This window comes from Eriocheir sinensis, unplaced genomic scaffold (genome assembly GCF_024679095.1).
Source record: "Eriocheir sinensis breed Jianghai 21 unplaced genomic scaffold, ASM2467909v1 Scaffold1076, whole genome shotgun sequence".
Taxonomy (NCBI): Eukaryota; Metazoa; Arthropoda; class Malacostraca; order Decapoda; family Varunidae; genus Eriocheir; species Eriocheir sinensis.
This window is the reverse complement of record NW_026110381.1, coordinates 49,308-77,162: the sequence shown is the minus strand read 5'-3', so window position 1 is coordinate 77,162 and position 27,855 is coordinate 49,308. Positions and strand designations below refer to the sequence as shown.

The 27,855-nt window shown below is 45.4% G+C and overlaps 1 long non-coding RNA gene across 3 annotated transcripts; it reads left to right on the top strand.

Moving 5' to 3' along the window:
* The first annotated feature begins 31 nt into the window (after positions 1 to 31).
* On the top strand, positions 32 to 27,698 carry LOC126989153 (uncharacterized). Of its 3 annotated transcripts, XR_007742932.1 has the most exons (8): positions 32 to 238; positions 3,400 to 3,704; positions 7,163 to 7,317; positions 10,838 to 11,061; positions 12,939 to 13,473; positions 15,698 to 15,795; positions 24,332 to 25,424; positions 25,546 to 27,698. It is a non-coding gene; the product is annotated as an uncharacterized LOC126989153 (long non-coding RNA). The 3 variants fall into 3 exon arrangements; XR_007742930.1 differs by having other exon boundaries at positions 24,332 to 27,698; XR_007742931.1 differs by having other exon boundaries at positions 33 to 238; positions 12,939 to 13,100; positions 24,332 to 27,698.
* Positions 27,699 to 27,855: the final 157 nt, after the last annotated feature.

The following is a 27,855-nucleotide window of genomic DNA, read 5'->3' as shown; positions in this document are numbered from 1 at the left end:
TCCAGCATCCTCATCATTGCAGGTATTTTACGCTATATCCGAGTATTGATACAGTGCTCCAGCCTTCAGCAGCTGCGTACGAGACTTCACAGACAATGGCAGCCCTTAAGTAAGCCGCTAAAGGTGTTGAGGAGGGAAAAAGGTGTTTGTTTACCTCTCGGCCGCCGCCGCGCCAGGGCGGCCAGCCGCCGAGGCGGTGTCGCGTTCCGCCGCATCCTCCTGTTATTACTGGTGACAGGTGCGTCATAGGCACTGTGGCAGGTGTTGGGGGCTGTGTGAGTGTTGGGGCAGGTGTTGGGGGCTGTGTGAGTGTTGGGGCAGGTGTTGGGGGCTGTGTGAGTGTTGGGGCAGGTGTTGGGGGCTGTGTGAGTGTTGGGGCAGGTGTTGGGGGCTGTGTGAGTGTTGGGGCAGGTGTTGGGGGCTGTGTGAGTGTTGGGGCAGGTGTTGGGGCAGGTGTTGGGGGCTGTGTGAGTGTTGGGGCAGGTGTTGGGGGCTGTGTGAGTGTTGGGGCAGGTGTTGGGGGCTGTGAGAGTGTTGGGGCAGGTGTTGGGTGTACAGGTGTGTGGTGAGAGTCAAGGCGGGGCGTGTGTTCTACTAGGGAGTTGTTTCTTTAATGTTTTAGGTGGCTGGTTATATAAAGCCCGGCCAGCAATACAGGTTGTTTGGCATGTGATGTGTTGTGTGTTTGGGGTAAATAATTTATAAGCTATACAATGCCAGTTCCATTTCAAGCATGCTTGGTGGCAAAACATGAGACACACATGTATGGGTTTCCCTCACACACCTGACAAAAAGTGGTCACCTTTTATGCTATCTTTGAAGCCACCTTGCTGCCTTCATTACTGATATCATTTCTGTCCTGGAGGTTGAATCAGATGAATCATCCAAACTTGCATCATCATCGGGGTCATTGTCATTCTCTGCAGATGACGCTGAGTGGCCGTAGAACATCCATCTATCCATATTTTATACTCTGGAATATGTGAAGGGTGAAGGGTAGTCAGCCGCGCTGCACAAAACGTGTTAAACTAATCTAACTTAACAACCTACCTAACGCCCCCCCCCCGTGTTTTCATGTTTTGCATTGTTATATCAAAATTTCTTCTAATAACTGAAAGTCATTCTTTACTTCATTGCATTCAGGGACAAAAAAAGCATCCATAATGTTTTTAACACAGCAAGAGGTGGCTGACCCTTTTTCAACAACAGCCAATATTTCCTTTATTGCCGCTCCTTAGTGTCAGTGTAATTTTTCTGCTAATATGGCACTAAAGGCAGCCCTCTCGTAAAATAGGATGATAACCGTCGCTTCCTCTTCTGCCATGGTCAGCAATGGTGTATCACATATTTATTGTACACAATTGAACTTAACAAATTTGACAAATCAGAATCTAATATAATCTAACCTGACCCTCCGCTGCCAAAATACGATGAGCTAGGCTGCGGTCATTAACTTTATACATCATTATTTTGGTATTCAATTTTCCAAAAGTCATTAGTTAGTAGTTACTGCGCTGCATTGAGAGTAATGATACAACACATAATGTCAGAGTTAACCTCATGTGGGATGGAGCCTGATATGGAAATAAGGGCAGCCATCTCACATGAGGCTAATTCTTGCATTATTTTATGTGTTGTACGGTATTATATTACTCTAGTGCAGTGCAGTAATTAATCCTTTCACGCACCATGATGCCATTCCCGTCAAAATGGAATCGTCTACATCTGAGCTTTTGACTCGAAACGCGTCAAAAAACTTTTTAAAAAATCGCCAAAAATAAAGTATCGTTCAAAATTGCGTCAAAATTTTTTGAATCAAAGATCCAAGCTAGACCTATAAAATAAACTAATGGTCAACTCTCTCGTGCCGTTGGATTTGATGTGATAATTGCCCGTGGCTGAGTTGCCTCTCAGCAGGCAGCCTGTGAGCGCAGACTGTTGCCCCTTTAAATTGTCTCTGGAGCCTGGTAAGCCTGGATTACAGTTTGGTGAAATTTATTCTTACTTCCGATGTAAAGTGATCATGCCGTGATACGATATTTTGTTTTATTTTCGTAGGGACAAGTAACTGTTACTAGTAGAAAATCTGGCTAAGAAACTATCAAGTAAAGAGAATTTGAGACACACTTGTACAGAGCATGATGATGATTATGATGGTGATGGTGGAAACAGTGAAAAAAAACTCCAGCAGAGAGTGTCAGGGAGAGACTTAGTGTTATTTATCATGATTATTATTGCGTCTGGCGAAGTTGTTCCAGACAGCAAATAAGTGCGGTGCGCTAATAGTTATGTTTGTTATTATTATCAAAACTCCATTCCAGACAAAATTGACTTCTATTTTGACCGCCTTGACCTGCCCGTTGTGTTGTGTTTGCTGCCCTTGAGCTGTTTCTTCTACTGGAGAGAACAGAAGAGATAGAAAAATAAAGTTTTCCTCCATTTTCTCAAGAATTACTGGTCGTACGAAAATTCCAATAATAGCACTGGAATCCTCATAAAAATAATTCTCTTTTATTGGCATGTAAATCATAAAAAGTCGTGTCAAGAAGTTTTGAGCTACGAGGTGATGAACATAAGCATTTATTATTTTTCTTTAATCAATTTTTTTTTTCGAAGTTGGTAAACTTTGCTATTTATTTGCATTTCTTGATATTTTTTCCTTCATAAGGCAGAATAATCTCTTCCAAAATGAACGATGTATAATAATGCCAGGAAAAAAAGAATACCCGTGGCTGAAATTGACAACATGAATTTTTTTTTCGCCGCACAGTCAGGCCATTCCGCAAAGCCCCCTGGGGAGCCCCAGACGGATGTCGCAGTGGAAAGAGAAACTTATTAATCTTTTGGTGCGTGAAAGGGTTAATACCTTACAGAAAACTAAAGAAACTGCAAAATATTGATGTATAACAGTATAAAGTATAAGAGTGCGGCCTAGCACATGGCAGCTTGGGGGGCTAGGTTATATTAGGTCATAGTTATGTTAGATATGCTTTAGTTAGGTTGGGTCAAGTTAGGTTATATTAGGTAGGTGTTTGTTTTGATTAGGTTAGGTAATCGGAGCCCTTTCATAAATCTCAGTAATAATGATGATGATAATGATATTGATAATAATAATAATAATAATAATAATAATAATAATAATAATAATAATCTAATTAGACCTAACGCCACATAACAGGAGCATTCCTCCACTTGACTCCTGTTCAGCCATTTCCATGGATAATAGTTGGAAAAGAAGCTGAAGAGTACGCTTTGTCCGAGCAAAAAGTGTGAAGCTCTGATGTGTTGTTGAAATAAGAGAAGCCAAGTATGTAAATCTAGTAAGGTATCACGGTGGGGCCAAGGAGAGGGATGGGGTATTACTCTGGGTGTGTCATTCAGTGCAATGCTTGTCCCCAGGTGTGCAGTGTAGGGGAGCGTGAGCACCTGCCAGGCCGCTCACAGTGATAGAGCCCTCAAGTAGACTAAGAAGCTGTGTTGCCGAGGACCACGTCTGGCTCCAGCAGCTCAGATGAGGAGGCGTCACGGTTCGGGGAGGCGTGTGACCCCACCCTGTGGAGGACGGCCGCGCAGGGAGCCGCCAAGAATGAAATCTGCAGAGCGGAGGCACCTGATGAGAAGCCCCAGCCAAGGCGACCAGAGGCAGGCCTTCATGCTGCTGGAGAAGATGCGCACAACCCTTGCCGGGGCGCAGGGCAAGGCAGGTAAGCAAGCAGCATTCTTAAGCACTCTGACCTCTCCTTTGGCCACTTTTTACTAGGGATGTGCCGATGTATTGGTATCGGTGGTATCGGCACATTTTATGAGTATTGGTATCGGCACATTATATGAGTATTGGTATCGGCTGATTTTCTGCTGATACCAATACCTGAAGTAGTTTTGTACGTCGCATGTCACTCGTTGCAAATATAATTTTGTTCAATAGAAATTGGATTTTCTAAATTACTGAAAAAATATTAGAAAAATGTAATTATCTAGGATCATGATACTACATAGTTTGGAATTTTCCGTGATTTAATTTTCATCACTTTAAACGATATGATTCATATTACTTTCAATACAAGTACAGTACCCTCTCGAGTTTCGCGCTATCCGAGTTTCGCGATCCTCTAGTTTAGCGCTTAGTCCTAAATTCTTACCATCACGTGTTTCGCGCATTACTGCCACGAGTTTCGCGTTGCTCTGAAATGTACGGGTCACGTCTACCTACCGTCGGCGTCATGTGTGCTGCCTTAAAAGGCGGTGTCCAACCATTGGGGCCATGGGCAACCGTGGTTGCCTGTATGCCCAACCGGGAGCAAGTTGTTGGTTGTCCTTACGAATGGAAAACGGTTGTGAGTACGAGCGTGGGTACGTGGGTACCTCACGGCTGCATGTAAACAAACAGACGACGGCAGTGGCTGAGGAGCAGTGGAAGATGGCCCACCAAGAGACTCGTAAATTGGACTGGCAGAGCTGCTTTGCCTACTACTTGATTAACAAGATGAGAGAACACCCCGTGCTGGGGAACCACAGTCCAGAAAACTTTTTCTCCAGTCTGTGAAAATTGTAGATCTCTCGGTGCTGTTTCCTCTTTTTCTTCTTCTTTTGACCTGTAATGCATGGCAGTGACGGTGAAAAGTAATAGTGAAAAGTAGCAAAAGGGCATAGAACAGAAAAATCAGCGAGAGAAAAGGACAGAAAAACACCTAAGCTCAGGGTGAAGTGTATAAGTGCGCACTGTTAAGTAACTTAGGGCCGCTTTCACAGTCACTGTTTGTTTTGATCGTTACCAATGGCGGCGATCGCCGCTCACCGTTGCCAGATTGTTGTACTCAAGCATAGTATTTATTGGTTTCTGACGCCTAACTATTGCCAGGAAACATCAGGTTCTAACTCTTTTAACGATAACTATAAATGAGTTTCGTTATTGGAGCCCAGAAAACAGTTTAGGGGTAAGATGTCGGGAAATATAATCGGCTGAGTACGACAATCTGGTAATGTTGTGACGTCGCTTAGTATTTCACGTGAAACTGGGCGGCCGATGGGGTAGTGGCGGCTGCACACGAGGCGAGAGATGTTGAAAGTGTTTGGTTAGTGCGGTGCTGGGCTAACCCCGCAGCCACCACCACCCATTGACCAGTTTCACGCAGAAATACTATAGCGGCGATCGCCGCCATTGGTAACGACCAAAGCAAACAAAATGACTGTGAAAGCGGCCCTAAGTGCATGTTGTGAAGTATAAAAGTGTGGAGAAGGAGGACCTAGGAAGCGATACAAAGCGTTACAGGTCAAAAGAAGAAGAAGAACGTCCACTACACTGGCCGGTGTTGCGAGAAATATCTCCCCGATGAAATTAGTCATTCTGCTGTCCACCACACATGTGGGAATACACAGCATTAAAAGTATTAATTTGCCTGGTTTTGTTCTAGTCTGTCTGCTTGTGATCTTTGTGAGCGGTGAGGGAAATATGGAAACAGTAAGCAAGTTGAGCCTCTCTGCGAGCTATTTTGCGGCGGCGGCAGCGGTTTACATTCAATAGGCATTGAAAAGTCAGTCATGATATGAGTGATTTAATGATTTTTAACATATAGAGTTAGCAGATTATTTCATAACACAGAAAACTACCAGAAAAATATAGGTTTGTCCAATTGTCCCACGGGTGACCGCGAGCGACCACCCTTACTTTAGCAGACGACACCACGTGGATCACAAGCGTGTATTCAGAATTTCAGAACTGCCAGCCAATTGTGAGACAGCCGCCTTCAACTGCGGCTTAAAACAACCTGTTCTCACTTCCAATTTTCTGCCTATCACCAAGGTACGTATTTTGAGATAACAAGGGAGTAAAGTCGAAAAAATTGTGATAACAAGGGAGTAAAGTAAAAAAAAAAGAAAAAAAGTCTTTAGTTTCCACAGGTCGTAACCAATGAGCGCTTTTACATGGATTTCAATACCTCGAGTTTCGCGATCCTCGAGCTTAGCGCCATACCCTCGGAATGAAGCAAGCGCGAACCTCGAGAGGGTACTGTGTATAATACTTAGTATACAGTGTAGCCTTTGGCACCGCGGACGCGTACAATACAGGTTTAGTAGCTTCGGCGCGAGATTGGCGGAGCCCCTCCACTCGCCTCATTTGCCTCAATTGCCTGCCTCAGTCGGTCAGACAGTCGCTCCGCAGCGGAGCACGCTGCCAGGGTCTGGGGATCTCTTCACAGTCTTCTGCCTAAATGTGTGGCAATTAATAAAGCTAACCTAGTTGAGTCAAGTAGACCTCATGAGGCGCCTCCTCTCTCGCCCCTTGTCGAAACTCATGGGGGTGTGTGTTAACACTTCCCTTCTATGGTGGAGCAACGAGTAGTGGGTCTTTTTTTCTTAACATTTGATATTGCCCTTTAGCGGCTGGAGTTGTTGTATAAAAATTTAATCAGTGCACAGGTATCGGTATCGGTCAAATATTGGGGTATCAGTATCGGTCAAAATTTTGGTGTCGGTACATCCCTATAGTCCAACCAAATTGTTGGTCCGTTTGGGCGGAGGCTCCCGCGGGTCCATTTCTCCCCTCCGCTCTGCCACACAGTCCCAACACCTGTCCCTTCCTCTCCTATGTTACCTTTACCTTACATGTGAGAGCAAGGGACAGGTGTTGGCACTGTGTGGCAGAGCAGAGGGAGGAAAGGACCCGCGGGAGCCTGCGCCCAAATGGACTCCACAATTTGGTTGGACTATAGTCTGTACTTCTCTCTTTTATAGGAACAGCGATTAGTGGGCTTTTTATACACTTTCTTTTTGTTGCCCTTGATCTCCTTCCTTTATTGTAAAAACAAACAAAAAAATTACTCTCTCTCTCTCTCTCTCTCTCTCTCTCTCTCTCTCTCTCTCTCTCTCTCTCTCTCTCTCTCTCTCTCTCTCTCTCTCTCTCTCTCTCTCTCTTCCTCTTTTTTTCCTTCTATTTTCTCTCTACTTAATTCCTTCTCTCCCTCCCATCTTTTCCCTCCCTCTCTCCTTACTTCTCTCTCTCCCTCCCCACCTCTCTCCCTCCCTCCCCACCTCTCTCCCTCCCTCCCTCCCTCCCTCTCCTCCTGCCTGTACCCTTCACACAGCCAACAGTCAGGCCCGGTCCACTCCCCCAGCAGTCTCGTAGTGAGCAACTCCCCCTCACACACTGCCCTCCTCTCCTCAGGGTGTGTGGGGCTGAGGCACAAGGATGGCCATGGCCCCGGCATACAGGGCAGGCCATCGTCAGGCAGGGCAGAGGCCAGCACAGCGAGGGCGGCCACGGCTGCCCCATCCACACTCCCCCTTCCTGGCCAAGCAGCTCACCTCAAGACTGGACGGGTGAGTGCTGTGTAGTGGAAGTAGTAGTAGTAGTAGTAGTAGTAGTAGTAGTAGTAATAGTAAATTGATTTCTTTTGGCCACTCCTCAACTTTTTTATAGGAGCAGTGATTGGTAGGCTTTTTTTTCATTATTGTTTTCTTTCTTTTGCCCCTAAGCTGTTTCCTTTATTGTAAAAAAAAAAGTAGTAGTAGTAGATGGGATGGCTGAGAGAGAGGGAGAGGAAGGGAAGTAGATTTGGACAAGCTATGGGATGGAAGTGATAACATTGCTGGAGTGATGTCGCTCTACAATAAGATTTAGAATATGTCATGATGCCTTACCTTCAATACAACCCTCTGTACTTCACCACTAGAGTTCAGTCCAGCACAAGATGCCCGTGTTCCATCACTAAGGCTGTGTGTGTGTGTGTGTGTGTGTGTGTGTGTGTGTGTGTGTGTGTGTGTGTAGTAGAGGCATGCTAGCTTCTGAGGACTTCCTAGACCACAACGAAATCATAACTTTAGTGGTGAGGTGCACAGAGTTTTGGTGGCTTGGCTTGTTGTTCTGGAGGCAGTGGATTGTGACATGCTGTAGAGTTGTTATTTAAAACCCAACCCCTTCCTCTGTCATCCCCTTTCCTGCTCCTGCTGCCCCCCACACTCCCTACCCAACCTCCACTCTTTGATACTACTTTCTACTACTATAGTCAATCCAGGAGGAACTGGGAGATGGGGGGTGAGAGGTGCGGGTCAGCCCCGCCCCGCACCTTGCCACACACTCTCAACACTTCTCGCTTCCTCTCATATGTCAGCTATTTACTACCTTTAAATGAATTTAATTAAATAATTGGATAATCCAGTAAGGTCATATAGCGTTGAGATTGTTTCGTTTTTAAGATAATAACAAATATTTTGTATAAATACCACGACACTTGACAGGGTTGTATTCCAACGTTGTCATTCTACACATCCAGGGCCCAGGTCACTTCTCTCAAGGTCATGGAAGGGTCAGATGGTGGGCCCATGGGTGGCCCGCTCCCGCCTCTGCCTCTCCCCTCCCTCCCTCTCCCTGCCTTTCCACGTCCTTGGCTGCACAGCCGCAAGAAAGAACTCATTTACAATGTAAACAAGTACTTTTTAGACGAAAAAACAACAGAGGATTTATCATACCACTCACAAGAGTAACTGCAAGAACAGCAAGAGCCACTAATGTTAGTGAAAGAACTATTGAAAGAGTCTGCGCCAAACTGGATCATGAGTGCATGACAAACAGCTCACCAAGACAGCCTGTATTCTCGTCCCCGAAGAAGAGAGAGAGAGAGAGAGAGAGAGAGAGAGAGAGAGAGAGAGAGAGAGAGAGAGAGAGAGAGAGAGAGAGAGAGAGGAAATGAAGGGAGGGTAATGGTGGTCCACTTAACACCTTGACTCTAATCCCACAATTGGAGACAAGAGATGTGGCAGCGTGGTACGGGAGGAGAGATCCCCGCAGAAACACCCCAATCCACCAGTTCCTCGTGGATTCACTATACTACTACTACTACTACTACTGCCCAAGCTCTCTCTCTCTCACACTCCCTGCCCAGTTCCCTCTCTCTCCCTCCCCTCTTCCCTCTCTCCCTGCCCAGTTCCCTCTCTCCCTCCCCACTTCCCTCTCTCTCCCTCCCTTCCTCCCTCTCTTCCTCCATACTTCACTCCCTCCCTCCCTCCCTACTTTCCATTTTATCTCCCCACTTCTTTCTTTCCTTCCCCATCTCCCTCTCTCCCTCCCCACTTCCTTCTCTCTCCCTCCCTTCCTCTCTCCCTCCCCACTTTCTTCTCTCTCCCTCCCCACTTCCCTCTCTCTCCCCACTTTCTTTTCTCTCCCTCACCTCTCTCCCTCTCCACTTCCCTCTCCCTCTCCACTTCCCTCTCTCCCTCTCCGCTGGATTATGTTTATCCATTAACTTTTTCCTCAACAGTGACTCATTGATGATTACCAGAAAGTTAAAGGTGTAAATGCTCACTTATTCTGCCGTGAGAAACACTCACAAAAGAACAGAATGATGTCGCCGGGCTCAGGTGTTCTCTGCTCTGTGGTTTTAAATGGTGTACATACCTAGTTGTATTTACTTAGTTGTGATATACATGATACACATGGGGTCCTGTCTCCAAATCTCAGTTTATCAAGTTTAGCTTAACCCGTCCGCTTTGATGGTCATGGATTTAGCCTTCACTGGTAGCCTGGTAACATATAGTCCCACGTCTTTCTCTGCCTCTGTGGGGGATAGTGGAGTGTTCCTCATGTGGTATTGGTGTGCTGGATATCCCTTCACTGGTAGCCTGGTAACATATAGTCCCAGGTCTTTCTCTGCCTCTGTGGTGGATAGTGGAGTGTTTCTCATGTGGTATTGGTGTGCTGGATATCCCTTCACTGGTAGCCTGGTAATATATAGTCTCAGGTCTTTCTCTGCCTCTGTGGTGGATAGTGGAGTGTTTCCCATGTGGTATTGGTGTGCTGGATATCCCCTCCCAAGGTGCAGGACTTTACATTTTCTTCATATTGAATTGTAGCAGTCACTTTTTGTCCCATTCCCGTAGCTTGGTGATGTCTTCTGGTAGGAAATCCATAGTCAAGGGGTTAAGGTGTTTTATATTACTCATGACAAATCAGTCAAAATTTTTCAGACACCAGTTAAATGCTATTGGTGAGACACACTACTTTTTTTCAGTTACATTTGCTCTCATGAGTGGTCAAACCTACAAACAGTGATGTGTTCTGTTGAAGGATTACAGATTTTTTTTATGACTGAAGTGGCAGTGGTGCTTGCAGAAACACAAGACTTAACAAACACCCACAAATGTAACCCGTCCGCTGAGATTGGCACGGATTTTGCCTTAACAAACACCCACAAATGTAACCCATCCACTGAGATTGGCACGGATTTTGCCTTAACAAACACCCACAAATGTAACCCATCCACTGAGATTGGCACGGATTTTGCCTTAACAAACACCCACAAATGTAACCCATCCACTGAGATTGGCACGGATTTTGCCTTAACAAACACCCACAAATGTAACCCATCCACTGAGATTGGCACGGATTTTGCCTTAACAAACACCCACAAATGTAACCCATCCACTGAGATTGGCACGGATTTTGCCTTAACAAACACCCACAAATGTAACCCATCCACTGAGATTGGCACAGATGTCGCCTTCACTGGTAGCCTGGTAACATATACTCCCAAGACTTTCTTTGCCTCTGTAGTGGATAGTGGAGTGTCTCCCATGTGGTATATTGGTGTGCTGGATATCCCCTCCCAAGGTGCAGGACTTTACATTTTTCTTCATTGCATTGTAGCAGCCACATTTTGCTCCCCTCCTGTAGCTTGGTGATGTCTTCTTGTAGGAATTCGCAGTCAAGGAGTTAAGGATAAATTGGAGCAGAGGAGACATGTAGACAGGGCAGTATGAGCACCACTATTCCTGCACAGTGTAGCTTGATCAGCAGAACAAGGCCAGTCAGTACAGTGTTGATTTCAGTCCACCTTTTCAACAGGAGTGTGGAGTACCAGGGTGACCAGGAGCACAGACTGACCAAGGATGGCAGTGGTGTGGGTGGTGGTGGTGGTGGTGGTGGCCAGCCCCTCCATCATCCCCAACGCCTCCTGACTAACCTGCCGCTCGCCCCTCAAGGCATCACTGACCCCACACACGCAGCAGCCAGAAGGAGCAGGCCGGACAGAATCCCCGAGACTCTCCTACTTTGACGGCTGTGATGCGGTGAGAGTCCTGGGTTGTGTCTGTGGGTGTTTCCATGGGTAGTGTTATGAGCCCAGTTATAGCTTTGGCTTTGGTAGAGGTTGTTGTGGGTACTTCCATGGGTAGTGTTATGAGCCCAGTAATAGTTTGACAAGGCTTTGGTAGAGGTTGTTGTGGGTACTTCCATGGGTAGTGTTATGAGCCCAGTAATAGTTTGACAAGGCTTTGGTAGAGGTTGTTGTGTTTGTACTTCCATGGGTAGTGTTATGAGCCTTGTGATAGACTGACAAGACTATCATAGAGGTTGTTGTGGGTACTTTCATGGGTAGTGTTATGAGCCTAGTGATAGTTTGACAAGGCTTCTTCTGTACCATGAACATGAAAAACACCCACAAGAATCAGGTACAGGAGGCCGTGCCCCTAACACATGATGCCTCCCAAAGGAACTGGCGGTGGCTGAGTGCTTAGTGTGGACGATGCGGGTTCGAATCCGCTTCTACCACCTGGGATTTTCCAGTCACTGCCGAGTGGCCTAAGACTACCCACATGTCCTGAAGACCACCCATCAACCCGGACTCTAGAAGAACTGTCCAAGTGAGTCAAGTATGAGCTCCGGGGGGCAGCATGAGCCAAGAACAGATGGCGCCACTATAAACACTTGCCTGCACCACGCCCCCTAGAAAAAGCCCACCGGTGCTATAGGTCAGGACGTAAAAAAAGGGAAAAATGGGATGTGTGCTAAATCAAAATGAACAACTGTCAAGGTAGAGGAGATGAGGAGCAGAAAACCCACTCCTAAGAATTAAATTGTGATGTGAAAATGAACGGCTGTCGAGATGGAGAGAACAGAAAAGCCTCCTTGTTGGTTAGTCAGTCAGTGGCTGGAGCACGCCAGCACCAAAGCCGCAGAGTAGGAGAGTGTGACCACCCTCATCACAGGCTGTTACCTAAAGAGCAATGCAAGATTTAAGTTCAACATTATAAGGAGGTTTTTAACATGAAATGCACAAAATGGAGGCTACAGTACAGGGGAGAGAGTGAGGGTCAGGGAAGAAGGGACAGAGGGAGGGAGGACGGGAAGAATTTGTGTGGGGGGGGAGGGAGAGTGAAGCCCAGTCTCAAGACCATCTAATTGTACAGCTGTTGGGGAATCGCTGTGTTCCAATCTGGCAGACCAGTTTTAACCCCTTGACTATGAATTTCCTACCAGAAGACCTCACCAAGCTACAGGAATGGAACAAAAAGTGGCTGCTACAATTCAGTGAAGAAAAATGTAAAGTCCTGCACCTTGGGAGGGGATATCCAGCACACCAATACCACATGGGAAACACCCCACTATCCACCACAGAGCCAGAGAAAGACCTGGGACTATATGTTACCAGGCTACCAGGGAAGGCCAAATCCGTGTCAATCGCAGCGGACGGGTTAAGGACAGCATCTTGCACCCAGAGCCACAGAATAAGAGAGCACATACCAAAGGAATTGATGCTAAATGGATATCATGGTAAATAAAGGTTATTTTAATGTTATTTCAATGGTATTTACTGGGTGTGAACTGTTGGGAGGGAAGAGAAGCACTGATTACTAGATATATATTTACTGACATGCAGAAACAAGGAAAATTGAGCATATGGTGCTATGGACAAAGAAATGTGGGAATGTTGAAGCAAGGGATTGATGAGGACAAGAACTTGACCCTTAGTGCATGCTGCTCACCCCTCCCTGGCCCTATCCCCCCCTGGCCCAGCCCCCCCCTGGCCTCACCCTGCCCTGGCCCCTCCCCACACTGGCCCTGCCCCAAACTGGCCTCGCCCCATGTTGGCCCTTCCCCACCCTGGCCCCGCCCCACAATTTTACTCACCCACACTTCTGCTCCTAACTGTTTCCATGTTCTCCAGTGACCAAGTGGTGTGTTGGTGCCTACCTCTGGCTGGCCGGCTGTTATGATAGAATTATGAAGAGCAAGCAGACAGCGCTGAAAGAACGGGGAATTCTTCTTCTTCCACAAACAACTGCCAATGAGAGAGTGAAGCGATGAATAACAGGGCACTGAATAACAGGTAGCCACGCCCTGTAGATTTTGTGTGACATTTATAAGAAGAACATAAGAGCATAAGAACATAGGGAGACTGCAAGAGGCTGAATGGCCTACACAGGGCAGCTCCAGATTCCCCCCCACTGCCACCTGTCATCCTCGTCCATGTAGCTATCAAGTCTACTCATAAAACAAGCTGTCATCCCTGCACTCACTAGTATGTGATTGCTGAGTCTATTCCATTCCCCCATCACCCTATTACTAAGCCAAGGCCTGCCTAGTTCCCTCCTAATTCTATACTTTTCTAATTTAAATCCATTACTGTGTGTTCTATCCTGGTGGCAGTGTGGGTTGCCTGCTGCCAGCACGTCATCTGGGAGACACACTCGGGTGGCAGTGTAAGCAGCAAGCCTTCCATTTAGTGAGCCTGTGTTACAAAATCAGCTTAACCTTTAGACGGCTACAGGAACAAAGAAGATGCCATAAAAATTGCATTGGTGTGAAGATCAAACCCCAGGATCACATTAGACTTTCTGTTCAGTATTCAGCCAGTCAGTTTTGTGAGGCAGAAATAAAACAACACTTCAAGATTGCGATTGAATCTATATATAAACAATAGTTAAAACACCCCTTATGTGGTATAACTATACTTGTGCTGCGGTCCAAAGGTCGGCAGTGACTATATATAGACCATTCATTTTGGGGAGCTTTTCTTCTAATACTGCCGCCATCTGAGTTAATCTGCATGATAAACCCACGGATCATTTTTTATAGTACAAACATTCCTATCATTTCTAAAAACAACTTCCAGTGCAGTAAACAATATCTTTTGCCTCTACAGTCATGCCTTGGTTTATGAGTCTAATTCGTTCTGGAATTTTGCTCGCAAATCAAAACACTTGTAAGCCAAAACAAATTTCCCATTGAAACTAATGTGAATCCCATTAAGGTGTCCCATATCCCAAAAAATATTAAAATCAAACTCATTTTACAGGTTATTTTACACAGAATGAAGATAATTTTACAAACAACTTGCAATGATAATCAATATTTTTTATAATATAGTATAATAATATAGCATAATATCTAAATAATACAGTGCTGAAAACACAAAGATCGCACACTGGAGCACAAACGTACGCGGACAGGAGCGCGGTGCTACCCTTGAGAGTGTGCAAAGTGGACTAAGGTGGTGTCACACTGGGCGTTTTCCTCCAGCCCTTGGAGCAAGAAGGAACTGTGGTTGCCTGTACGGTCAACCGGGAGTGAGTTGTTGGTTTGGGTAAATACTCCTGTCCTCCCGTCTCTGAAGCCATGATCGTACCCACAACGGCTTCTTCCTTCCAATAAACTATAGCAACAAGCTTATAGTTTGAGTGGCAAGCACAAGCCACAACAGCTCTTACTTTTGCAAACGGTGCCGTGTAGAGTGGACCGAGAGGAGGAGGACCTAAGAAGCGATACAAAGTGTTACAGGTCCAAAGAAGAAGATGTGAATACAGGGCGACTGGTTTGTTTACGTTGTGGATATGGGCAGCCGATCTTGGTCGTGTGTGACGCACGTCACCTGGTAATCAAGAGTTATCCCCCTTCCTTGAGACTGTTTTCCATCCCCCCTGTGATCCACCAGAGCGCTCTTTCTTGTCCATATAACTAGATGAACCAACACAATTTCTCATTTTGTCACTCATCAAGGACATACGCATTGGTTTAGTCAAAGTTATGAGATCTCCAGTTCATTAGGAACTTTTCTCTAGCTACTTTGCGTCACTGCACGAGACGGAATTTTTCAAGACGTCCTTTTCTCAACAAAATACCGACCGATGGCATCGCTTCACTTTCTTGTTTCTACTGATGACGATGATGTTTTCATACCTACAGTGATGCTTTCAAATGGTCTGTGGTGCAGCAGTAACACAACAGTGACCTCGTGAACTCTGTATGCACTCCCACCTGGCAGGGTTACCCGTAAGAATCTCAGGAAATGGTCATCGCCTTTGGCCTAAGGAGGTGCGGCGCGGTGTGTTTACCTGTGTCGCCAGCCTCGCCGCGGCTTGTGCCACACCCCCGATTCTTGCCAAGAATTGGGGGACTTCTTGAAAATCTGACACACGAGAACAAGAAACGCAAGGATTTCTCAGGATTTGGGAAAGTCTTGAGCGCCAGATAACGGCTTACAGAAGTTGCCTGTTGTGCCTGCCGCCAACGCGGTTGGAGGAAAAAGGCCAAGTGTGATACCAGCTTGAGACCTTATTCCCATTGTTTTCTGCTCTGAGTGCTCTCATCTTGTAGTGAACAACGGAAACCCACGCTCACGTCTCGACATGTACGAACAGGATGCTCGCACGCCAAGTCACCGCTCGTAAACCAAGACATTTTTGTGATTTTCTTTTGCTCATAAATCAAAACGCTCATAAAGTAAGGCACTCGTAAACCAAGGTGTGACTGTGTTTGGTAGTTCCTCGCTCCTCTTGTCATTATTATCTTAGAGATGAATCATATTTGCCGGCGCTGAAGGTGTCCTTTCTTTCTTAAAATAAGACTTGAAAAATTAGCATGCTGTGCACCATTACAAGCTTGTCATGCTGGTGGTGAGGCTGACCCTGATTGTGCACCCCACAGGAGAGGCTGAAGGCGCAGTGCAGGGGTGTGGTGGTGCCCTCAGAGTGGATTCTGTCCGGGCAGGCGGTGCACCCCAGGCCACACCCCAAGAACGTCAGGTGAGTAGCAGGGACACACACACACACACACACACACACACACACACACACACACACACACACACACACACACATTGTTAAGTGGGAGTGACAATCTAACCATGATGGGGTTTTCAATTGCAAAGAGGCATGTTGGGAGGAGTGGACATCAGAGGAAGGTGAAACTCTATGAAACTCTTTATTATACCTGCATGGGGAAATAGCTGCTGAGGATAGGCAATGGACAACACTTATGCAATGGATCAAGGAGAACACACACACACACACACACACACACACACACACACACACACACACACAGACACATACACACACACACACAGACACAGACACACACAGACACACACACACACACACACACTCCTCCTCCTCCTCCTAAGACAAACAAGCAAAAATCTTCAGTTTCCTCCCAAGTGGATGTACCGTCAGGTGTGATCCAACAGGACGAATTGGGTGTGGCAATGAAGAAAATACTATACGTTATTGAGCATCAAGATGTTGGATTTCTCAAATTTGACATCTCTAGGAAAGTGACTATATCAGATGCATTGCAGACAGAAATTTTAATGAGAGGCTCAAGTTTTTTCCAGTATATGTCCGGGGCTTTTGCAGTTAAAAACAAGCGGTCAATGACTACAGCATGGTTCAAAAACACCTTGTTAACGACTTTTAAGCGTCATTTTTAACGTGGTTAATGTAACGTGTTATGTTTAAGTTTAAGGTGCGAACTGCTGTCTCACGTCAGGTCCGGTGTACCGTTGCCTGCGTTCTCCAGTTGACTGAAGTGGTTGAGACAACACAATAGCCTTTTAGTTAAGTTATGTGTGGCCGAGCGGTAGCCGTTATAAGTTCACTTTAGTTCTCTCTCTCAGGTTAATACAAATACCAAATATATATAACTATATTAACAGTTGTACTACATAAGGTTTACAGTTTACGTGAGCGAGACGCACGAAATCAGAGACAGCCACACCGCTGCAGGGCGCGGGGCGGCAGAGCACCGCTCGCCTGCCCGTCACCCGTCTTCTCTCCCTTCTCCGCGTTGTTCGCCCGTTTTATTTGCTTGTAGTTCGTCCGGAAGGGTGTGGGTTCCGGTTGATGACTGTTGATGAAAGTCATCATTTGCTGATCCTAGTGTCAGTTCACCACAGCTTCCCACGGCCAAAAGCACGACGTGTTGTTAGACATCCTGTTGTGCGACACCGACCGAGTGTCGCCACACGTACAGTCATACATACACATGTACATTATAATATACACATTACATCGCTCGGTTCTCTAAAAGTCGCGACCTCGCGACTCACCCGACCTTTAAAAGCAGTGTACCTACCCATGTTACAGTCGCACAATGTGTACTAGTTAAACGAGGTCCTGTTATTGCATTAAAAAAATATATATACAAGTCAGAGCCCGCCTAACGATACAGCATCGGGAAATGCCAATGATAATTAAAAATAATCATGGAAGTAACAAGAAATGGGCAAAGTACATACAGGGCGAGGTAAACTTGGCAAGAGTCGTGGACATGGAAGCTCAGTAGTATTCCGAGAAAACAAAATAATAGCTCGAAAAATTATTTACATGATACATCCTAGAAAAATTAAATTGACTAAACTGTCATTAGGACACATGGTAATGGAGCTGCTTGGAATAGTAAAACGACAAAGGAACAATCCTTGAAGAAGATCTGCTACACACTGAGCCTTCGAGTCACACCTGGACACAAAACTGTCGCAGAGAAACACTCATCCGTTGCGTGACAATTAATTGCCAGTGTCGTTACCCTCGGCACGCCTTCGAGACGGGTGGGGTTTGCAACAATAGATAAGGTTGTGTGAAAAGAGGTAATGTTATCCGTAGAGTCTCCTAATAGTTACAATGTGATAACAAGGACAAGTCTGGAGAACCTTAGAAGCATCGGCAGTCAGCACCACTAACTCCTAATACTCCGTTTTACAGGTCTACAGTACTATAAAAGAAAATCCTGTCACTAAGTTGTGAAATCACTGTTGTAACAAATCTCACTGAAATATACAATTCCAGCATAATTGATTAAAGTAATTCCAGCATTAATAAACATCAAATGACAAAGACAAATTTCCACCTATCCCTCGATCGTAACGAACGTGGATGACTGACATCTGTGACGCCAAAAATAATTCCCGTAACGGGTAACAGTGGTATGTCAAGTAAGGGTAAGTAAGACTTGTCTGCTTACTTCCAAAGCTTACAGATATTCACATGCTGGTTACGATAAAAGTTAGGGACAGCATCTGCTCAAGTTAAGTCTGTCAGTGCAGAGAAAAAGTATGTTTTAAGCAGAAGCACATGAGGTTCAAGGTTAAATTGTGCATATCCCTATGTTAGTCTACACCCTCGGTTATTACGGGTCCAATTAAATTAAGAAGACTGACTGCCTTGCATCAACTCAGCAATAAAAGAAAATAGTGGGTTAGAGTGAAAAGTATTACTCAAGCACTCCCCTCGCATGAAAAAGATGCAGGCAAAAGCATAGGAACCAAACATAAATTAGTAGATGCGAGGATGCAGGTTATAGTCGTGTGGTGGAAAGATACACAAAGCAGCGTCAGGCTGAACCTCAAGCCGGCGCTAGTCTTTGGAGACGATCACTCTGCACCATTCTGTGCAAAAAAAAAATCGTAAAGCTCAAATTTCCAACCACCAATTTATCTGACTATTTCTGCCTAAACCACGGGTAAAAGAACACACCAAGGAATTTTTGATTACCGCTGGTGACACCCAAAAAGGTTTAGGTCAGAGGGTCGCGAAGGCCCCCCTCCCCGACGAACGTGTCGACGGGAAACGAAGCTTCAAAAAGGACCCAAAATTACTTTAAATGCCATAAAAGTTGGCTGATAAAACCGTGTAGGTTGCCAGTGGGGCTGTAGTCAAGGGATACTGCACTCTTTCGAAGAGGAACTTTAAGGACAATCATGTACATAAGGAACTCTAGTAATAATCTAGCATTAGCTACAGAAATGGTTTCTCCATCTGTCTAGTTTTCCTGTTTAAAACACGAGATCAAATCAGTAGATAGCCTATAGGCGTCCACTTGCCTATTAAAAAGGCCACTCATTTGCACAGTGTCCACAGCAAAATATACACCCTTTATGAGGCCGTGTTGCCCATCTTCCCCAAATGTTTAAAGAAAAAGTGACCGAAACGCATCATAATCCTTCCGTCCAGTGAACGCGCTCCTGTTTATGAGGGCCGGCGTTCCCGTTCCCGGGATTGACCTTCGAGCGGCTGAGAGATATTTTATCTCCCGGATTTGACACGAATGAAATGTCCATGACAATCTCACTTTGAAACAAGAAGTCCCTGGCAGAACAATCTGCCTCCCTTGCTACCCTGCGAAAGGCCTAACTGCTGTTGCTGTTAGCGGGTGATTAGGGGCAGAAGCCATTGTGGGATTAGTAAGGTAAGTAAAGACCTCTTGGTTGCACATGCAGCGTAGGAGGAGCAAGCACCCTTTGAAGACTGCTACACTCCTTACATGAGAACAGTTACCGTTATCCTTGACGGCACTGTTCTTTCTCTCAACCCACCCCTCATAGTCCTCGGGTCAGGTTTCTCTGCCATTAAAAAGAGTTACTAGTAAAATGAGGAGTAAAATGGTAAAAGAGAAAAAAATATTGCTGCAAAAATAAGTAAAGTAATAATCATTCACCGCTAAGTATGCTCACTCCTCCCCGATGCTTTTAAAATGCATAATAAAAGAGGAAAAAGAATAATGAGTGAGGCTTAGCAAGACAAAACGTCTCCACTGTGCAATAAAACACACAAAAGAAAGGAGAAAAGAAAATGAATGATTATACATAAAATGCGTAACAATGTTACTCAAGAAAAATATTAAACATCCACACGCCAGAAAAATCAACAGCTGAAAAATCTAATAGATTAGATGCGGCCCCACACGCCTAAACACGTGAACATAATAATAGTAATGCACCTGAAATAATGTTGCAAGTGCTGTAATTACTGAAACCGTATCAATGAGTGTCAGCTATAATGTGTTAAAAACCTCGAAGACAGCAGCTCGATGCCCCACTACTCAGCACGCTCGCGTCCTTCGCCTCGCCGGTGGCAAGGGCAGGGCTGCAGGGGTGGCAGGGTCTGCCGTCCCCCGTCTGGTAGCGGTGGTGGGAGGGGCGGCGGGCAGACAATATACGCCCACCAGTCACCCTCAAAGGTCCGAGTTGCCTGGCGAAGATAAGTGCGCACCTACGACGAGTTGTGTCGCAGGAAGAAACAAATGCCTGGACACCTCCAAGGAAACTTGGTTGTGTGGAGGTGCGAGGCGGGGCGCGCGGGCTGTGTGGAGGTGCGGGGCGGGGCGGGGTGTGCTCTCGGGTGCGGCTGTGTGCTGACTCGACTCACTGGGGCAGGAAAAGCCGCGCGCTGAGGTCAGCGTTTGCTGGCTGTGTCCGATACCGTTCACTGCCCCCACACACTGTCACTGAAGCTAAGTTTGAGAGAGAGATATAACAATTCGGAGTAGTTCGTAACCACGCTGCACATCATTTATGTTAACGACTTTTAAGCGTCATTTTTAACGTGGTTAATGTAACGTGTTATGTTTAAGTTTAAGGCGCGAACTGCTGTCTCACGTCAGGTCCGGTGTACCGTTGCCTGCGTTCTCCAGTTGACTGAAGTGGTTGAGACAACACAATAGCCTTTTAGTTAAGTTATGTGTGGCCGAGCGGTAGCCGTTATAAGTTCACTTTAGTTCACTTTAGTTCTCTCTCTCAGGTTAATACAAATACCAAATATATATAACTATATTAACAGTTGTACTACATAAGGTTTACAGTTTACGTGAGCGAGACGCACGAAATCAGAGACAGCCACACCGCTGCAGGGCGCGGGGCGGCAGAGCACCGCTCGCCTGCCCGTCACCCGTCTTCTCTCCCTTCTCCGCGTTGTTCGCTCGTTTTATTTGCTTGTAGTTCGTCCGGAAGGGTGTGGGTTCCGGTTGATGACTGTTGATGAAAGTCATCATTTGCTGATCCTAGTGTCAGTTCATCACAGCTTCCCACGGCCAAAAGCACGACGTGTTGTTAGACATCCTGTTGTGCGACACCGACCGGGTGTCGCCACACGTACAGTCATACATACACATGTACATTATAATATACACATTACATCCTTGGCAAAGGAAAAGGAGAAGTGCTTTGGTCTTGGTTAGTCTATTTAGCTGTCAAAAGTGCAGTGTTTTGCTTCTCATGCCTACTGTTTCCGACGACAGAGACTGCCAGCCACTGTTCTTCACTAGAGCTAGAGGGAGGTTTTAGCAGCTGGAAAAAGCCAGAAAAAATCATTGCACATGAAAATAGTCAGAGACATTGTGATTCTTTCACAAGATGGAAGGAAATGGAAAGGCGCCTTGTTGAAAAGGAAGGACTAATTGACAAACAGCTTCAAGGGCACATTGCCACAGAGAAGGAATAGTGGCGACAAACCCTCAAGATAATTCTGCACTGTATTAGATATCTGTCCAAACAAAATTTAGCACTGAGAGGTCACAGAAAGAATATAACCTGCACTGAAACAGATGAAAATAGTATTGGAAATTTCAGAGGCCTTTTAAAACTAATTGCAGAGTTTGATCCTGTCATGAAAAACCATCTGGACTATGTCTGTCAAAATCCAAGGTCCCCTTCATATTTGTCTGCTGAAGTCCACAATGAATTCATCCAGATTATTGCATCTACTGCTGGGAGCACTTTACCGAGTGACATCCGAAGAGCTGAGCACTACGGTATAATGCTTGATTCAACTCCAGATGCTGCACACAGGGAACAAATGTCAGAGATCATAAGATATGCAGAGATAAACTATGAAGAAAAAACAGTTTGTGTGAAAGAAAGTTTCCTTGGACTTATTCAAGTACACCAAAAGGATGCAGCAAGTACTGTAAATGTAACAATGCAGCAGCTGGAGAAAGTTCACTTGCCTTTTGAAGACTCTCGTTCTCAGTGTCATGACTATGCTGCTGTCATGTCTGGACACAAATAAGGAGTACAACAAAGACTTGTTACAGTGAACCCTAAAGCAATATATGTGAACTGTGACAACCACTCATTAAATTTGGCTGGGGTTCATTCCGCTAGTCATGAGGTGGTGATGGTCACATTTTCTGGAACTGTGCAGGCAGTGTATGTTTTCTTTTCAAGGTCGACCTATCGATGGGAGACACTGAAGAAGAATTTGCCTATATCTGTGAAAGCTGAATCTGAAATACGCTGATGCAGCTGATGCAGTTCGACCCATACATGAAAATGCGAGGGATTTGGTCCAACTTTTAGAGACAATCGGAAGTGATTTGAAGGAGACAACAAATACCAGAAGTGAAGCAACACAGCTGTTGAGCAGAATTTTGGCATCTGATTTCTTTGCTGCACTAAGTTTCTGGAACATTTTACTTACCAAGATTGACAGAGTCCAGAAGCGACTGCAGGATCCAAAAATGAATTTCCATGAGGCAGCACAAGATATCCAGGCGTTGCAAGTTTATTTCCTTGCTAATCGCGGGGAAATCTGCCAGACATCTATCAAAAAAGCAAAGGAGCTCTGTCATGCTTGGGATGTAAGAATTGACAGACGACGTAGAGTGAAGAAAAAATTGCCTGGTGAAACTGGTGGTGATGCAGACCTCTCAGCAGAAAATGAGATGCAACGGCTGCTAAAAGGTACTATTGACAGAATGCATAATGAAATGGGCGAACGGTTCATCAGATTGCGTAACTTGGATTCAAAGTTTGGCTTTCTTTTGGATATTAAGGAGTTGCTATCTACAACCAATGAAGCATACGTCACAGAAAGGTGCATTGATGTGGCAAGTTTCTGTGACACTGACTTAGATGGCTTGGAACTGTTCAGTGAAATTGTAGATTGCAGAATGCTGCTTAAGACACGAGATGATGTTCTGATCACTAACACACAGGAATTACTTTGTCATTGTACAATATGGGGATGAAAGTGTTCTCCCAAACCTTCGGGTTGGCCTTAGATACTGCTGACCATTGCAGTATTAATTGCTAGTTGTGAGCGATCATTTAGTAAATTGAAACTTATCTTGTCGTACCTTGGAACGTCTATGGGGCAAGAAAGGTTGTCGGCCTTAACTCTACTAAGTGTAGAGCAAGGGATCGCAGACAAAATAAACTTTGATGACATGATGGATAAATTTTCAGCTGTAAAAGCTAGAAAGATGAATACATTGTATCGTGCATCAATACTTGATATCCTTCAATTCATTGTCAACCCTTTTCTTTGGTTTGGTTTTCTATTATCAATATCTGTCTAATTACCTTTACCCTCTAATAGCTTTATACCGTTTTATTTCCTTGCATATTGTTGACCCTAAGCATCCAGCACTTTAATCTTTTTGTGTTCATTAGTTTGCCACATGCTAAAACATTCTCTAAAGAAAAGTAAGGTTTATAATTAGTGAACTAACTCATCTTTGTTCTTATCAGATTTCTTTCCAGGCATTATAACTATTCAGTCTTTACCACAAAATCCATTTTTTTCTAATATTAACTTCTATACTGGCAACAATTTGTACATTTTCATGATTTTCTTAGCCCCTGTTTTACTAAAGTTTATCTCCTATTTTAGTCATATCTGTTTAATTTGCCATTTTCTTTGGTTATTAAGAGTTACTGGCTGCTGTGATGCCTTACTATAGTCTACATCTTATTTATCTTATCAACATTTTGGAATTTATTTATGAGGGCTAATAATTAATTAATTATATCTATTATTAATAAAATAAACTATTTTAGTTTGCGAATTCGGTTTGTGTTTTATCATTCCAGAATATTATTATGCAAATTAGAATGCTTTGTTTTCAACACAGTATATCTGAAATAATAAAGGCCAACATTTCCTGCCAAGATTAGTACACTCAAATGAAAAGAGCCCTTCACCCCTTTGGGGGCGCCATAATAGACTTTGCCCCCGGGCGCCAACAACCCCACGACGCCACTGACAGAGCCACAGGGATAGGAGACTTTGGCCACCTCCATTCCCCCCCATTCCTTCCCTCCCTCCCAAGAGAATATAAAGGAAAGGGAGTAAGGGGAAAGTAAGGAAGAAAGGGAAGGGAGGAAGGGGACGAGAGAGAGAGAGGTGATTTAAAGGAAGGAAGAGGAAGGGGAAGAGAGAGAAGGGAAATGAAGGGAAGGAAGGACAAGGAGAGAGAGAGAGAGAGAGAGAGAGAGAGAGAGAGAGAGAGAGAGAGAGAGAGAGAGAGAGAAGAGAGTGATGGGCGGGGCAGAGAGAGAGAAGGGGAGCGACGGGGAGGAAGGAACAGGAAGGAAAAGAGAGAGACGGGGATGAAAAGTGATGGACAGGGAAGGAAGGAAAAGGAAGAGTAGAAAATAAAGGAGGAAGGAAGAGGAAGGGAAAACAGAGATAAGAGGGGACAAGAAGTGTTGGAAAGGGAAGAGGGGGAGCCATACATCCTTTCCCTCACCAAACCACATTCTCACACCTCGGCACTTTCCAGGAATTTGGAGGAGTACAAGTTGAAGGAACGGTGCGCCGACGGAACCATTGTAGCCGTGCCGTGCGCCCTGCCAGACAACACCAACACCAACACCACTGCAGGGAAAAAGAAGAAAAAGAAATGTGTGGTGTGTGTGTCTCAGGCTGGGAAGGAAGACGCCACATTATCACACCAGGAGGAATCGCTCAATAGCCTTCAGAACGATGGTGTCAGTGAGGGCTCAAGGACAAAGAGGCGAGGTGTGGTGTGTGTGTGTCTCAGGCTGGGAAGGTAGACAGTGTATTATCACACCAGGAGGAATCACCCACTGGCCTTCAGAACGGTGGTGTCAGTGAGGGTTCAAGGACAAAGAGAAGGAGAGGTGAGGTGTGTGTGTCTCAGGCTGGGGAGGAAGAGGAAGGAACTATACAGGAGAAGCAGGAGGAAGCATTTAATGGCCTCACGAATGGTGGTTCTGGCTCAAGTACCGACGTGAGGAAGCAGAGGAAGCAAACTCGAAGGAGAGGAAAGAAGAAGAAGTTGAAGGGAGGCGATGAAGTGGCTGTACCTTAGAGGAAGAACAGGGATGAATAGAACATGAAAAAACACTAGTTACCCCTCACAATGGCAGCGTTGACTCAAGTACTGACGTGAGGAAACAGGAAGCAAACCCAAAGGAGAGGGAAGAAGTTGAAGGGAGGCGATGAAGTGGCCGTAACTTAGAGGAAGAACAGGGACAGATAGAACATGAAAAAACACTAGTTACCCCTCACAATGGCAGCGTTGACTCAGGTACTGACATGAGGAAGCAAACCGGAAGGAGAAGGAAGAAAAAGTTGAAGGAAGGCAATGAAGTGGCCGTACCTTTGAGGAAGAACGTGGATGGATACAACATAAAAAAAAAAAACACTAGTTACCCCTCACAGTGGCAGTGTTGGCTCAAGTATTGACGTGAGGAAACAAACCCGAAGGAGAGGGAAGAAGAAGAAGTTGAAGGGAGGCGATGAAGTGGCGGTACCTTAGAGGAAGAACAGGGACAGATAGAACATGAAGGAAGAAGAAAACACTAGTTACCCCTCACAGTGACAGCACTAGTGAAAGGAAGAGAAAGAAGGTGGAACAGGGAGTTATGTGGCTTGTGTGTGTTGAACTTAAGAAGGCACACACTGCAGGGTTTGAACAGGAAGAAATGCTTGCCTCACAATGACAGCACTAGTGAAAGGAAGAGAAAGAAGACAAAACAGAGGGAGTGTAGTGTGGCTTGTGTGTGTTGAACTTAAGAAGGGACACACTGCAGGGTTTGAACAGGAAGAAACGCTTACCTCACAATGACAGCACTAGTGAAAGGAAGAGAAAGAAGACAAAACAGAGGGAGTGTAGTGTGGCTTGTGTGTGTTGAGCTTAGAAGGAAGACACTGCAGGTTTGAACAAAGAAAAACACTTACTGACGATGGCTGAGTGGTCGGTGCCTGGATGCCATGACCCCAAGGACCCAGGCTCAATTCCCTCCGCAAGACACTGACAATTCTTAACCATCGGCGAGTGGTGGAATATTACCCACATGCTGCCCAGGTCTTCAATCAACCTTGACTTCAGCGACTTAGGTCAAGAGGAGCACCGGGGGGCAGCATGGGCCAAGCAGAGTCATACATCACAGCAGCCACTATAAATTAAATTTGCCTGTGCCACGAACGGACTGGGGTCTTCCAAGTGGTCCCTCGAGAGAGTCTACTGGTGCTATAGGCAGAGGAGAAGGAAGAGGAAAAATGAAAAGAGGAAGAATTCTGTGGCACTGGTGAAGGAGCAGGAGGAGGAAGAGGATAAAAATGGTGAAGGAGCAGAAGGAGGAAGAGGATAAAAATGGTGAAGGAGCAGAAGGAGGAAGAGGATAAAAATGAAAGATAAAGAAATCTGCAGCTACAATGGAAGAGAGAAAACACAGAAAAAGAGACACATGAAGAGACTGAAGGAAAGGGAATGGACAGTTACGACAAGAAGAAGCACTTAATAGTCCTTATAATGGTGGCACTGCTGAAGGAGAAGAAGAAGGAAGAGGAAGAAAGGAAAGAGAAGGAAATATGTACCTTGTGATTTTGGGCTGTGAAGAAGCTGGAGGAAGGCAAGGTAATGGCAGGACCTTGAGGGAAGAGAACAGACAGTCAATTACAAGAAGAAGAAGCACTTACTAATCTACAGAATGGTGGCACTGCTGAAGGAGAAGAAGGAAGAGGAAAAATAAAAGAGAGAAATCTGTGCCTTGTGATTTTGGGCCGTGAAGAAGCTGAAGGAAGGCAAAGTAATGGAGGGAAGAGAACAAACAGTCAATTACAACAAGAAGAAGCACTTTACTAATCTACAGAATGGTGGCACTGCTGAAGGAGAACACAAAAGAACACAAAGGAAGAACAAACAACAGCAGACCTGCTGGTCCTTACGAGGCTGTTTGTGACAAGCTACACTAACCATCTAATCAAAGGTGGAAGATGAAGGACAGCAAAGGCGAAGGCTCCTCCCCACCCCCCATCCCTCCAGCCAAAGCTGGCAGGAAAGGAAAAAGAAACATGCAGCATGGAAAAACTGCATGGAAATTATGTAGGAAAGAGGAAAGAACTACCATTACTGCTACCACAAACCGGGCGATAAAAGCGGACAAGGACAAGAGGATAGAAGGAAGAAGAGGAAAAAGGAAAGAGAAAGAAATCTGTGCCTTGTGAATTTTATGCTGTGACAGTTACAATAGGAATTACACTTACTCTCCTTCACAGTGCTGGCATGTGCTCAAATTATGACACACAAAGGAAACAGTCGCCTTCACCATTACTCTTTCCTTCCTCTCCACTCTTACAAACACTTCTCCCTCTCCCTCCCTCCCAGCCAAACACTGTCATGGAGCCATCTGGTCCCATAAAGCACTAGTGGAAACAATCGCCTTCACCATTACTTTTTCCTGTCTCTCCACTCTTACAAACACTTCTCCCTCCCAGCCAAACACTGTCATGGAGCCATCTGGTCCCATAAAGCACTAGTGGAAACAGTCGCCTTCACCATTACTTTTCCTTCCTCTCCACTCTTACAAACACTTTCCTCTCCCTCCCTCCCAGCCAAACACTGTCATGGAGCCATCTGGTCCCATAAAGCACTAGTGGAAACAGTCCCTTCACCATTACTTTTCCTTCCTCTCCACTCTTACAAACACTTCTCCCTCCCAGCCAAACACTGTCATGGAGCCATCTGGTCCCATAAAGCACTAGTGGAAACAGTCGCCTTCACCATTACTTTTTCCTGTCTCTCCACTCTTACAAACACTTCTCCCTCCCAGCCAAACACTGTCATGGAGCCATCTGGTCCCATAAAGCACTAGTATTTTTAGAATGGCAAAAACATGTATAATGAGCTCACAGCGAAACAGTGCGCGACTTTTTTGTATACTTGGACTTTGTGTCGCGGCAGAAAACAAACATGATATACAGAGAGAAAGCAGGCCTACCGGCCTCTTGCAGACTCCTGCGTTCTTATGTTCAAACAGACAACATGGAAGGAAGGCG